Source organism: Mus caroli, chromosome 2 (assembly GCF_900094665.2).
Source record: "Mus caroli chromosome 2, CAROLI_EIJ_v1.1, whole genome shotgun sequence".
NCBI lineage: Eukaryota > Metazoa > Chordata > Mammalia > Rodentia > Muridae > Mus > Mus caroli.
In genome coordinates this window covers 43799585-43811665 of record NC_034571.1, presented here as the reverse complement: position 1 = coordinate 43811665, position 12081 = coordinate 43799585, and the positions used below count along the sequence as shown (strand labels likewise).

Below are 12081 nucleotides of genomic sequence, written 5' to 3'. Positions count from 1 at the left end.
TGGAATCACACTTAAATATGCTTGGCATCTTATGTTGTTCAGGTAAAGGACTAGGACATGCGGTAATTTTAGACTTTATTGTTAAATGTACGTAATAAACTTGCAACTGTAGCAGTGACATAATAGAAATAAAATTTAAAGAGAAGACATGGAAAACAGGGCGTGAAAAGTGTAACCGAGATGATACCAGGTAATAGCAGTGACAGTAACCTTGACAAGGGGATATGGGCAGAGAAGAGGAGTTAGGTGTCAGAGGATGGATCCATGAATGGATGAGAAAGCAGAACAGAGAGAGATGGGTTAGGGAAAGTGTTCTTCATGCAGAATGTTCAAAGGGGAAAAAGTGAATGAGTAAGGCTGTGTGGGATTTGGGCACCTACCAGGAGCTCTTGTGGCTTGGATAAGGTTGCAGCACAACACATGGAGCAACTGCTAATTACATAATGTTTAAGAGCTGAGACCTAGGCAATCCTGGAGTCTCCTGAAGAGTCCCTAAAAATTCCAGGCCTTATTACCTGTAACAACTGGAAAAACAGCAGTGGAGCTAGTGCAAAGAAGTGTGTGTGTGTGTGTGTGTGTGTGTGTGTGTTGGTGTGTGTATGAGATGGAAGTAATACCAATGGAACTACATAAGGTACAGATGAGAAAGGAAAAAGAAAACTAAGCAGGGAGCAGGGCTGTTTCTTGGGAGCATGGCCATGGCTGTGCCATTTTTCAAGAGATGGCCTGTATAGGTCATGAATGTAGGAAGAAAACAATGAAACAAGTGTAGCAAAACTGGTAACTAGACGCTGGCAAGGATGCTTTAGTAGAGATGTCTAGAGGAAAACACTGATATGTTTAAAGAGCTTTAAGTAGATGACTCTCTGTTTTATAATGATCTCCACTGGAGAATAATAGCTTATAAATGCCACAGAAATGCAGGCTTTAATACCTGAGTATTTTTAAACAAAAATGTGACTTAAAATAGAACACTGAGGAGTTTCTCAGAATCCATACAGCTGCGCACGCAGTTTGTGACTGTGTTTCTTATCCTCCACCAACTAAACAATGAAATGTATTCTGTTTCTTCACACCACCTTCTGTCTTTCATGCCAGATTAGAGACTTTGTGTGGCTAGATTTTACTCTGGTTAACAGAAGTAGGATTAGATATACGTCTTTTGATTATAAAAAGTACTTAGAATTTTCTTAAGTTTGTTTTAGAACAGTAGTTTTCAACCTTTGGGTTGCAACCACTTTTTGGAGTTGAAAGAGATATTCATAGGAGCTAGGATCACCAGAAAACACAGTTGTTTACATTACAATTCATGACCATAGCAAAATATAGTTATGAAATAGCAATGCAAATAATTTTATGGTTGGGGGGTCACCACAACATGAGGAACTGTGTTTAAGGATCTCAGCATTAGAGAGGTTGACAAACACTGGTCAGACACATCTGCCACTTCAGTCCTGATGATGTATCCTTTCCACCTCTATTCTCCTGCCAACAGCAGCCTGGGACTCTGAGCAGGTGAGTGGAGTCAAGAATACTACCCTGTAAGCAGATCTGCAGATTTGCTTCCCTGAAATGCAAATGCTATAACCTGTATCGCTTTTATTTGTGAGGATCAAAAGGAATAAAGCTTGCAAATGTTACAGTTGTTATTACTGTTGTTCTTCTCCTTTTGTTTCCCCTTCAGCTGATCCTCTTCCAGTTCCTCCTCCTGCTCTTTATCCTGCTCATTTTCTTCTTCCTGCTCCTCTTCCTGCTCATCTTCCTATTCATTTTCCTGCTCTTTATTCTACTTCTCCTGCTCTTCCTGTTGATTTTCTTCTTTTTCCTGCTCCTCCTCCTCTTCCTGCTCCTTCTCCTGTTCATTTTTTTTCTTCCTGTTCCTCTTCCTGCTCCTTTTCCCGCTCCTTCTCCTGTTCCTGCTCTTCTTCTTCCTGCCCCATCTCTTGCTCCTCCTCCTTACTTTTCTCTCCTTTCCTTCATCATTTACAATGGAGGACTGTAAATACAAAGAGGTAGAGAATTCAATCCATTTTTAATACAGATATGTAACTACAACACTTTGGCAAGTTTCTTTATTCTAAGGTTGTTTAGTCTGAAGTAGGACTGTGGGGGGAGGGTTTGATTATATGCAATTTCTTGGGTACTCTTGCTTAAAGATACATTTATGTTTCTGTGACCCAATAACTCTGTGTATTTCAGTTCAATTAAACTTTTTTACAAACTTGTCCCATTCTTATCATTTTTAACCCATAAATTCTTAGTCCTGCAGACTATAATAATGATTCAGAATTCTGAGGCCCACCATCTTGGAAATCAGTTTTGAGATCTGCCATCAGGAATATGCTGTGATGTCATTTCTCCAAGGGTGCACATCACACATGCTCTCACTGATTATTTTGTTTTGCTCTGTATACAAGTTTCATTACATTTTAGGAACCCAGGACCAGGGTATCCATACTATGTAATCTCTAGCTGAGCATTGTGGGGAAACACCAGGTGCCTCTGAGGAGATATTTATTGGCATCTATATAAGACCAGGTTACAAATACTGAACTAGGAACCATTAAAGTCACAGAGGGACAGTTTTTTTAGGTACTGGGGTCCTAGTTATGTTTTGTTTTTTCTTAGCTTATTCACTTTATATCCCACTCACTGCCCCATCCTGGTTACCCCTCCCACAATCTTTCCCCTACCTTTTATTTTATTTTATTTTATTTTATTTTATTTTTGGTAAGAGGAGGTAAACTGAGTGAGGTTCACAGCTCCTGATAAATAGGCTTATCTAGTTAAATCACTGAAACCACTTAACATGGTGAAGTTGTTAAAAGTCTAATATTAAACTTTTGTATACAAATAACTGGTTTTAACTTGGTGCTATGGAAGTCTTCATTACTGTATATAGCACCGGTTTGTTTTGTGTTCCTTAACTGGCTAACCAACACAGGTACCATTGGTCCTTAAACTTGAACCCCATGTTTGTCTGGAAAAGAAATTTTATTAAATTATCCTAAGGCAAAATGTTCACATAAAAAGTAGAGCTATGCATTAGCTTTGAACTCTCACAAGAACGTATGTTAGATAAATATATCATAAGACTATACTGATGCTGGCTTGGTATCATAGGGCTCATACAGTTTTTATATAAAAGAACAGTGTGTCTTCCACAGAACAATTATACATGTGTTTTCCATGAAGTGACTAGAAAATGGACACCTGGCAGAATCTTGTGGTTGTTTGTGTGGGAATTATATCAAGTCACATTTAATCTTTTAAGGTTAGCAAGCCAATTTTGTGACACCCTGCCTACATATAAGAGAAGAATTTGGAAGGATTCAACTCAATAAGCAAAAGGAGTTTTAAGTGAATTTAGATTACAAAATCACATCTTAATGAAATAGAAATAGCTTAGAGAAAAAAAAAAAACCCAAACCACAATCAGTGATGGAAGCATCCTTCAGTGTGTTTAGCTTATCAAAATGTTCCTAAACGATTCAAAATGTGGTTCATGTGATAAATATTTTCTATACTGCAGCTATATGTTGACAAATGAACAACATGCACTGTTGGTGAAGAGGCTGTAAAGTGTCAAATACTAATTATCATGATTATGATTTGAACTTGTCAGAACTAACATCTTGACATCTTGGAGAGGATTTGCAGAAGGCTGGGAGCAGAACACGCTACAAATTCTTTCCCGTTTGGCTATTATTAAACTGGTGAGGCTATACAAGCACAAGTCAGGCACACCACAAATGCTCGTGCCCATGATAGAACTACTCGCCTATAAATACTGTTCTACACAACACCATGCTGTATCTTCTTACACACGGAATACTGCGTTATACTGCCGAGCCCCTGCGTTTGTTTTAAGAAGTTTTACACAGATTGTACAAAGATTTCTTATGTGTTTTAACTTAAAAAAACAATGTGATAAATTTTCAGATGTGAGTTTCTTTTTGCATTTTCTTTCACCCACACTTAATTAGCTTAACATTAGGAGACTAATATTCATCAGAATAGGAGATAGGATTGAGATGTCTTTCTTCTGGTATCTAACATAATTTGATTAGACTTAAAAGAAAAAAAACCTCTTTACTCTGAAGAAAATTTCCTTTTTCCCCCCTGTTTTTTTCCTCCTCTCATATCAACTGTTGACCCTAATCTATATAACTTACACCAAATGCTGTAAGTGACAGCAGGCTACAGGAATGAGGAGTTTAAGTAGTAGAGGGGAGTTTTGCGGAAAGATTTTATGGGCAATGACACAAGCCAAGGTCTATTCTGGAAAATGAAATGGTCAGTTCAAGTTTCAGAATCAGTGTGCAAGTTAGGATGGAGATTTGGGATGAAGAGGTGACGTTGCTCATTCCTTTGTATGCCCTGAGCTCTGATGCACACTTCCAGTGTTGTTCGAACTCGTAAAGCAGCATCACTTCTCGAAGTTGAGAGCCCTTCAAATCTGTCTCCCTTTTTCCGAGGCTCCATTTCCTGCTCCCTGTATTCAGCTCACAGATGGCACTCTCCCAGGGTTATTTGCTGTTCCTGGAACACTGAGCGCTATGCAATCAGGTTTTTGTGTTGGGCCCAGACTGGTTCCTGTGTCTCTTCCTTTGGAAATCTCATCTATCTGTTTCAGCCTAATTCAAACTCCCAGGTGTGTGTCCAAGTGTCTGTACGTGTGAGAAAGATCTGACCCTTCTCTCACCCTAGCTAGATTTAATTTTATCTTCATTGTGCTACCCTGTAATTTGCTAAATCCCCTTGGCTTGCATTATAAGCTAGCTATGCATGTCTGGATTGTCCCTACTGACTGATTGTTCATTGAAAATATGAATTATATTGATATGTTCATTCATTCACAACATGTACTGGGCGTTTTGTATGTGTTGGGTGCTGTGTTGAATTTTAGACATGTCGGAGTGATGATAATAAGCAGAATATATTTTCAAAAAGCTCATACTCTAGTCAGGAAGTAAAGAAAATAAACACAAAGATGACTCTGATACTGACATTATCAAAGAACATTGCTGACATTAAAGGGAAGGAAATGGGGACACATACACACATATGTGTCCCCATATGTATGTGTGTGTGTGTGTGTGTGTGTGTGCACTGTTCACAAGAAGCCACTCTGAAGATTGATTTTTTTTTCTGTTCAGAACTAAAGCAATTATTTAGGAAATTGGCAGAAGAAAATTTTATGCAGAGAGATTAGCAAGTTCTAGGACTCCAAAACAAGAGGGGCTTGTAAAGTTTGCTGAAGGACAAAGAGACGAGGGTGGGTGGGGCAGAGGAAGCTGTTGAGAAGTCGAAAGAAAGTGGAGACCTATCAAGTGATGCCTTATTTGCCACAATACATAATCAGGATTTTATTTCAGATGATCATAGAGAGTCTTCCATGAGTTGTAGGTTGAAGAGTACTATCCACATATTCATGCTTTAAAGGCATTTCCTTGTCTGCCTGTGTGCGGAATTGTAGAAAGGCAAGTATATATGATGATCAGCTAGAATGCTAGTAGTGCAACTGCTCAACAGGAGATGATGGTAGGTTGTACCAAATCGATCAATATGGAATCTCCAAGCAGTTCCCTCTGGAGCCCCATCTCATCTTCCGGATACGGAGGTGATCCCACTCTTTGATTTTTGCTATACCTCTACTCAGAATGTAGAGTCTTGTGGCTTATCACCTTTTCAGGGTGGCTTTGTAGTATTTTTCAATGATTTTTTTCTAGTTTGGTAACACATCTTCATTTGATCAGTCTATTAAGACACAGTTGGTCCTGAGGCCATCTCAGGTTCCTTTGGTGCATGAGCCCAGGATAGCACCTTCATCACACTTACCCAGGTTCTGAGCATAGCTTCGTCAAATCCATCACTCACTTTGGGTTTCCACCTTGGGTTGTGCTATTGCCAAGTGTTCCAAATGTTTCTGAGGATGAAAATGAAATCTGACTCATTGTGAGCCTCAGAACTCACTCACTAGAGTAGTGGAATAAGAAAGAAGGTCAAACTAGAGTTTTGTCTCAGTAGTATGTCTGTGACTTTGTACTGCACACTTAACTCACTCCGTTCCTTTCTCCAACAATATTTAAAACAGCCAATGTTGTGAGCATGTTGAAAGCACATCTTACTCCAGGCCTGCTAGTATCTCTTAACATCTAAGTGGAGGTTACATGTTGCTAAAATAATGGTCAGTTGAGACTGACACCACAAAAGCTTGATAGAGAAAACTGAAACATATTGTCCAGAAAACTATCAATTTGATTCTTTGAGAGTGATACCTAACAGGAATATATGTACTATACAAGATATATTTATAATACTGTATATATGAGGATAATGTGCATGTTAAATTTGATGCTTTTACAGTAAATTTTTATGATTTGTTTTCTAAATACTTTTGTTTTGGGGGCACATATTAGATTTTACTTATCTGTATTTAGTACCTAATCCAAGTTAAGTATAAGGGGAATGAGGTCATATTGGTAAATTTGTTACTAATCTATGGAGTACTAGTCCATGCATATCTATACATGAGCACAGAATATTTTATAAGTTAATATGCAAAGAGGAAAGACTGCTTAATTTAGCCATCTGTCCATCTACACACAAATGTCTACATGTGTTCACACATTCATAGTCTAGAGGCATATACACATAGAATATCATAGATGTCTCTATAGCAGTGTCTATATTTTCCATACATACATCCACACTGATAGACATATATATTTATATTATATATAAGTACACCATATAGTGTATATAGTTAGTCATCAGTTTGTATTTCAAGCTGATTCTGTTGTGAAAGTCAGTTGAAGTGAATTAAGAAAATATTTAGCCAACCTTATGCTGGTTATTTCATAAGTGACCTTTGTGAAATAGAAAGTGATTGCCTCCAGCCTAGGATTGAGAAAGGTCAATGGGCAATTTAAAATTTAAAGCCAAGTATATTTTTTGCAGCTTGCCCATGGAGAGGCGTTGTTTTGCTCTTTGTTGTTAAGACTTATGTGAGTGTCTCTTGACCTCTGTCAGGAACAATGGGGACAGTAATTTTTAGTGATTATAGATCAAAGTAGAATAAAAATAATTGTGAAAAACGTTAACAGCTACAGAGCATGGTTAATTAATGTCATTTGTTCATCATTGTATCCCACGAGAAAGGCAGTCTTACACTTTCATTGCATCAAAGTAAATGGAGACATAGAGTGGGTAAATGATGTCACAGAGTCATTAAACATACTCTGTGGATCTGAGACAGGAACCTCAGTGTGATTGAAAGACTATTCCCCCTCTGCAGTAGTCTGTTAGCCAATAAATTGATAATGATAATGACTGTTCCTCATATATTTATGGGAGAAAACCTTAAAAAAAAAGAGTTTCAAATGCAAGTATATGCTTGGAGAGGGCTACATTTTTCTTTTCTTTAGAAGCTGAGCTGAGAAGATCACTAAAGAAGGGGACACCCAATGAGACCATTTTACAACTGTATGAAACTTTGATACATATGAGAAGGCACAGCAGACATCGGAATGGCCTAGGTTCATTCTGTTGTGCTGTCCAGTTCTGGGAAGAGATACAAGTTTATTGTCCATAGAGTCTCAGACACTATATACATTACAAAGCAATTTATGATGGCATATATTAGTGCTGCAAAGTTCAAATGAAAAGATACATTTGAAAGTAACAAAGAGGAAGAACAATCAATAAACTGGAGGCTATGGGAGACATACTACTTAAAGAGAAACTGCCTCTCCATCCAGTGGCTTTCAGCACTGCTGCATGCCCTAAAGTTACAACAAACAGATGAAATAGTTAACTCTTAGCAAAGCTATGGCCTGTCACTCATCTGTCTTGGAAATAATGTAGTGAAAAACATCCTTAGCCAAGTGTTCTAGTAGAGACATTTTTTTTTTCTTTTTTCTTTTTGAGTAGAAGATTCTGTGAGGAAAAACTGAGCAGCTTCAGGGCTTAAGGGACTCATGGGACAGTGTGCTGGTTTGAATAGGAATGGCTCTATAGAATTGATATAATTTGAATTCTTGGTCCATAGGGAGCAGCACCTTTAGGAAGTGTGACCTCATTAGAGTGGGTGTGGCTTTGGTGCAGGAGGTGTGTCACTAGAGGATGGGCTTTGAGGTCTCAGTAACTCAAACCAGTTTTTTCTTTTTTCCTTTTTTTTTTCCCTCTGCTGCCTGCAGATCAGGATGTAGAACTCTCAGCTCCTTCTCCAGCACCATGTCTACCTTCAGGCTGCCATGCTTTAAATATTTTCCTTTATAAGAAGAATTGTCATGGTTACGGTGTCTCTTCACAGCAATGGAACCCCAACTAAGACAGACAGGAAGCAGAAAGGCACTTGAGATACACTTGCATGATGGGGTCTGACAGTGGGCACAAGTGTCAGTGCACTGGTGATGCTAAGATCTACTGGATCGCATACGAGTAGACCCAGTTTTTGGCTGCATTAGTTAGATGGACACTGACTCTTCAGGACAAACTCTTTGCTTCCAGCCTCCAGTCTCTCTCCTCTCTGTAGCTAATTAATGATCTTAACATTTTGGTGCCTTCCCCAGCGTTTTATTAAAGTCAGACTCTCTTTTACACACTAACATTAAGTATTTGTAAAATTATTCAACCTGAGCGCAGTTTCTTATTAAGAATAATAGGTATTACAATTATTTTTGCTTGAATACGAAATGTTTCATGCTGAAAAGAGATTATCCCTGGTCAATAAGCATTATTATGAATAATGGTATGCTACCTGAAGGACAGAGTAGACTTCTTAGAAGGAAGAAACTGTTCTGCTCTTCTGTGTTTCATGGATCTTCTGAAAATGATGTTTATTATTTTGATTTTGATTAAAATATTGCCAAGTACGAAGAGTGACAAATTGTCTGATCATAGCTTCTGAAGATAACTGCCATTAATATTTGTCATGTGGTTTTATGTTTATTTAATAACTGGGTCATATATATATACATGTATGTACACACACACACGCGTGTGTATATATATATATATATATATATATATATATATATATATATATATATAGTTTCATAGTCACTTTATATCCAGCAGTGTATGGGTTTTCCAGGTATTCAGTACTATGTGAAAACAGTGATTTTTATATTTCTTACATATACAATTATTAATCAAATTATTCTTTACCCACATGTGTGCTGCTGCTGCTTTTTTGTAGGAATGATCTTTTATTGGGGGAGGGTTCATCAATCCTTCTTGGCCGCCGCCTTCCTCATGGCTGCCAGCGCGTTGTTCAGCTCCTTCTGCTTTCTCTTGGCACGGATGTGCGTGCCCACCCTCTTCTTGATGAACTTGAGTGTACGCTTGTCCTTGGACACTTTGAGCAACTCCAAGGTGCGTCGCTCATGGGGCGCAAAGCTGCACACTTCCTGGATCATGTCCTGTATGAACTTGGCGTGCTTAGTGAGGCGCCTGCAACGGCAGCTGTGTCTCACTTGCTGATGTTCTTTGTCACCTTGTGGCCCTTGCTGAGTCCCACGGCCATGAGGTAGCACAGGGCCATGGCTGCTGCTCTCCGATGGCGGCCAGGACAGGAAGCCACATGTGTGTTCTTATCTATTGTTTATTTTATCCAGTAAATAAAGTTGTGATAAAAATCTAGTTCTTTTAAAAGTTTTTAAGTTCTACTAGTGTGCATTTGTACATATGTGTATGATGTGTGTGTGTGCATGTGTGGAGGTCAGAGGGCTATGTTAAGGTGGTCAGTTCTCTCCTTCCATCTTTATGTGGATTTTGTGAGTTAATAAGCACCTTCACTGGCTGAGTCATTTTGCCAGCTCCCTGTATCTGTTTGCATATTTATTTATCTAATTAAGTTTTATTTGATTTATCAGTAGTTTGTTGCTTCTAACATAAAACTTTTACATACATTTAGGTCATATAAGCAAAATTATAACTACATCTTATCTTCAGCGCTACGGCAAATGATTTTGCTTCTTAAAATGTAAATTTTAATGTCCCTGTAAGCCTATAGAATTTAGTCTTAATAAAGCAAAACCACTTTATTTGATGTACATTCCGCATCTCATAGAATATATTTCATGCCTTGCTTCTTCCAGTTTTCTATAGAATGCTCACGTGGGTGAATGACTATTCTGCTAACTAAGGTTTTTGCTGCCTTAAAATAAGGTTTTGAAAGACAGAGGTGAACAAACATTTTCACCCAAAGGCTTCTCAAAGACTTTACTGTCTGAATGTGTGCTATAAGCCATCACCAACGAAATCAGTTACTCAGTCTATAGGAGTCACAGAGCTATCGTTTTGTGTGTGTTCACTTTGGAAAGCATACACGTGATTCTGCTGCTTTCACACAGAATAGACATTCTTTGTCCTTGGCAATTCAGGAGTGTTGTATTCGAGATACTTTATGGAGGGTAACCCAAAAATCTGTTATAATAGCAAGTGCATTTTGAAGTCTCTGTGTCTTTTACTCATGTTGGAGTATGTGTAGGTGATACTCTTGGTGGTTCTTTTCCAAACAATACCGAGAGCAGAGACTGCTTCCAAAATTGAACCTCACTAGCTATAAATTCTCTCCCTCCCTCCTTTTCTCCCTCCTTCCCTCCTTCCCTCTCCCTTAAAGAAATGTAGCCATCTGAATGGGGTTATATGTGAAGATAACGTAATGACTCTTAATATTTATCTCTATGTTCAGTTAATGGATGCCACTTATACTCCTGAGACTGAGAATATTAAAGAAAATCCTTTATACATATTTGATGACTGATAACAGAGTTTGCTCTCTTATTTTTTTTTAAAAAATGGATTTTCAATTTTATTGCACGCCTGTTTAGAAAGCTATTACGATGGTAAATTTTTATTATTTTAATGGAATGATCTTATTTAAAAATTATCCCAAAGCTAAACTCTCTGTAGTCAGCAAATACCCCTGCTGAGATGCGAGCTAGTTAATTCCAAGTTTCTTTGATTAGATTTGTTAGCATCTGGACCTAGGGTTTTATATTTATATTAGTGGATGAGAGTGGCATGGGCCTTAGGCACTCACTACTTAGCTTTTGTACAACCTGCTCTGTCTCTGTGATGTTACTTGTATGTATGTTTTCAGGGCTGACCATTTGAGGTTGGGTAACCAATTTCTGTGCTCTTTCATGAGAAGGACTATTTCTTCCACGTTCAGCTTTTTATAATGTTAACTTTCCTAAATCTAAGCAACATTATGAAAACCAGCTTTGGCTCATTCAAGGTAAGAACATTTCCATCACTACCAACCTCTGCTGTGTACTTTTACAGTCAGAGCCACGAGACTCTTCTTTCTACCACCTCACTAACTCCCGCCAAAGGCATCTGTTCCATGCTTCCTTAATTTTGTCAGTTCAAGAATATCTTACCTGTTTGTTTTCTAAAGAGAGAGAGAAAGAAAGGGTGAGGATTTGAGTGGGTGGGGAGGATTTTGAGAGGAGAAACCATGATTAGAATATATTGTATAAAAAATATATTTTCAATTAAAATAAAATTATATAAAAAGGAATATCTCACAGTGAATGTGACAAAGTTTTGCCATGTCTTCAGGGGCAAGCTTCTTTTCTCAGTATATAATGTCCTTCAGTGGCCTGGTGAATTTCTGTGTTCTGTAGTGACTTTTATATGATGTCAGTCAGTCTTCTTTATATAATACCAATAAAACTCCTTTTCGTCTGATCAGCTTTGAGCAGCACAACTTTTCTATCCTTTTATTTTCAATTCTGTCTCTTTATTGTATTTTGAGGTGCCTTATTGAATATATGCATATATGTATAAAGTTGCATTATAAAATCACTGCCAATTGTTTTGCTCTTTTGTGTATTTATTTTTTTCTGGTAACATGCATTTTTGTTTACATATTCAATGCAATTATTTCTGTGTGGGGGCTTAAATTGATCCCTTTTTTTTGATTTTTAATATTTTTATTACATATTTTCCTCAATTACATTTCCAATGCTCTCCCAAAAGTCCCCCATAGCGCCCCCCACTTCCCTACCCACCCATTCCCATTCTTTTGGCCCTGGCATTCCCCTATATTGGGGCATATAAAGT

The 12081-nt window shown here is 37.9% G+C and overlaps 1 pseudogene; it reads right to left on the bottom strand.

Annotated features, from left to right (window-relative positions):
- Positions 1–9144: 9144 nt before the first annotated feature.
- Positions 9145–9550, bottom strand: LOC110290372 (annotated as a pseudogene).
- Positions 9551–12081: the final 2531 nt, after the last annotated feature.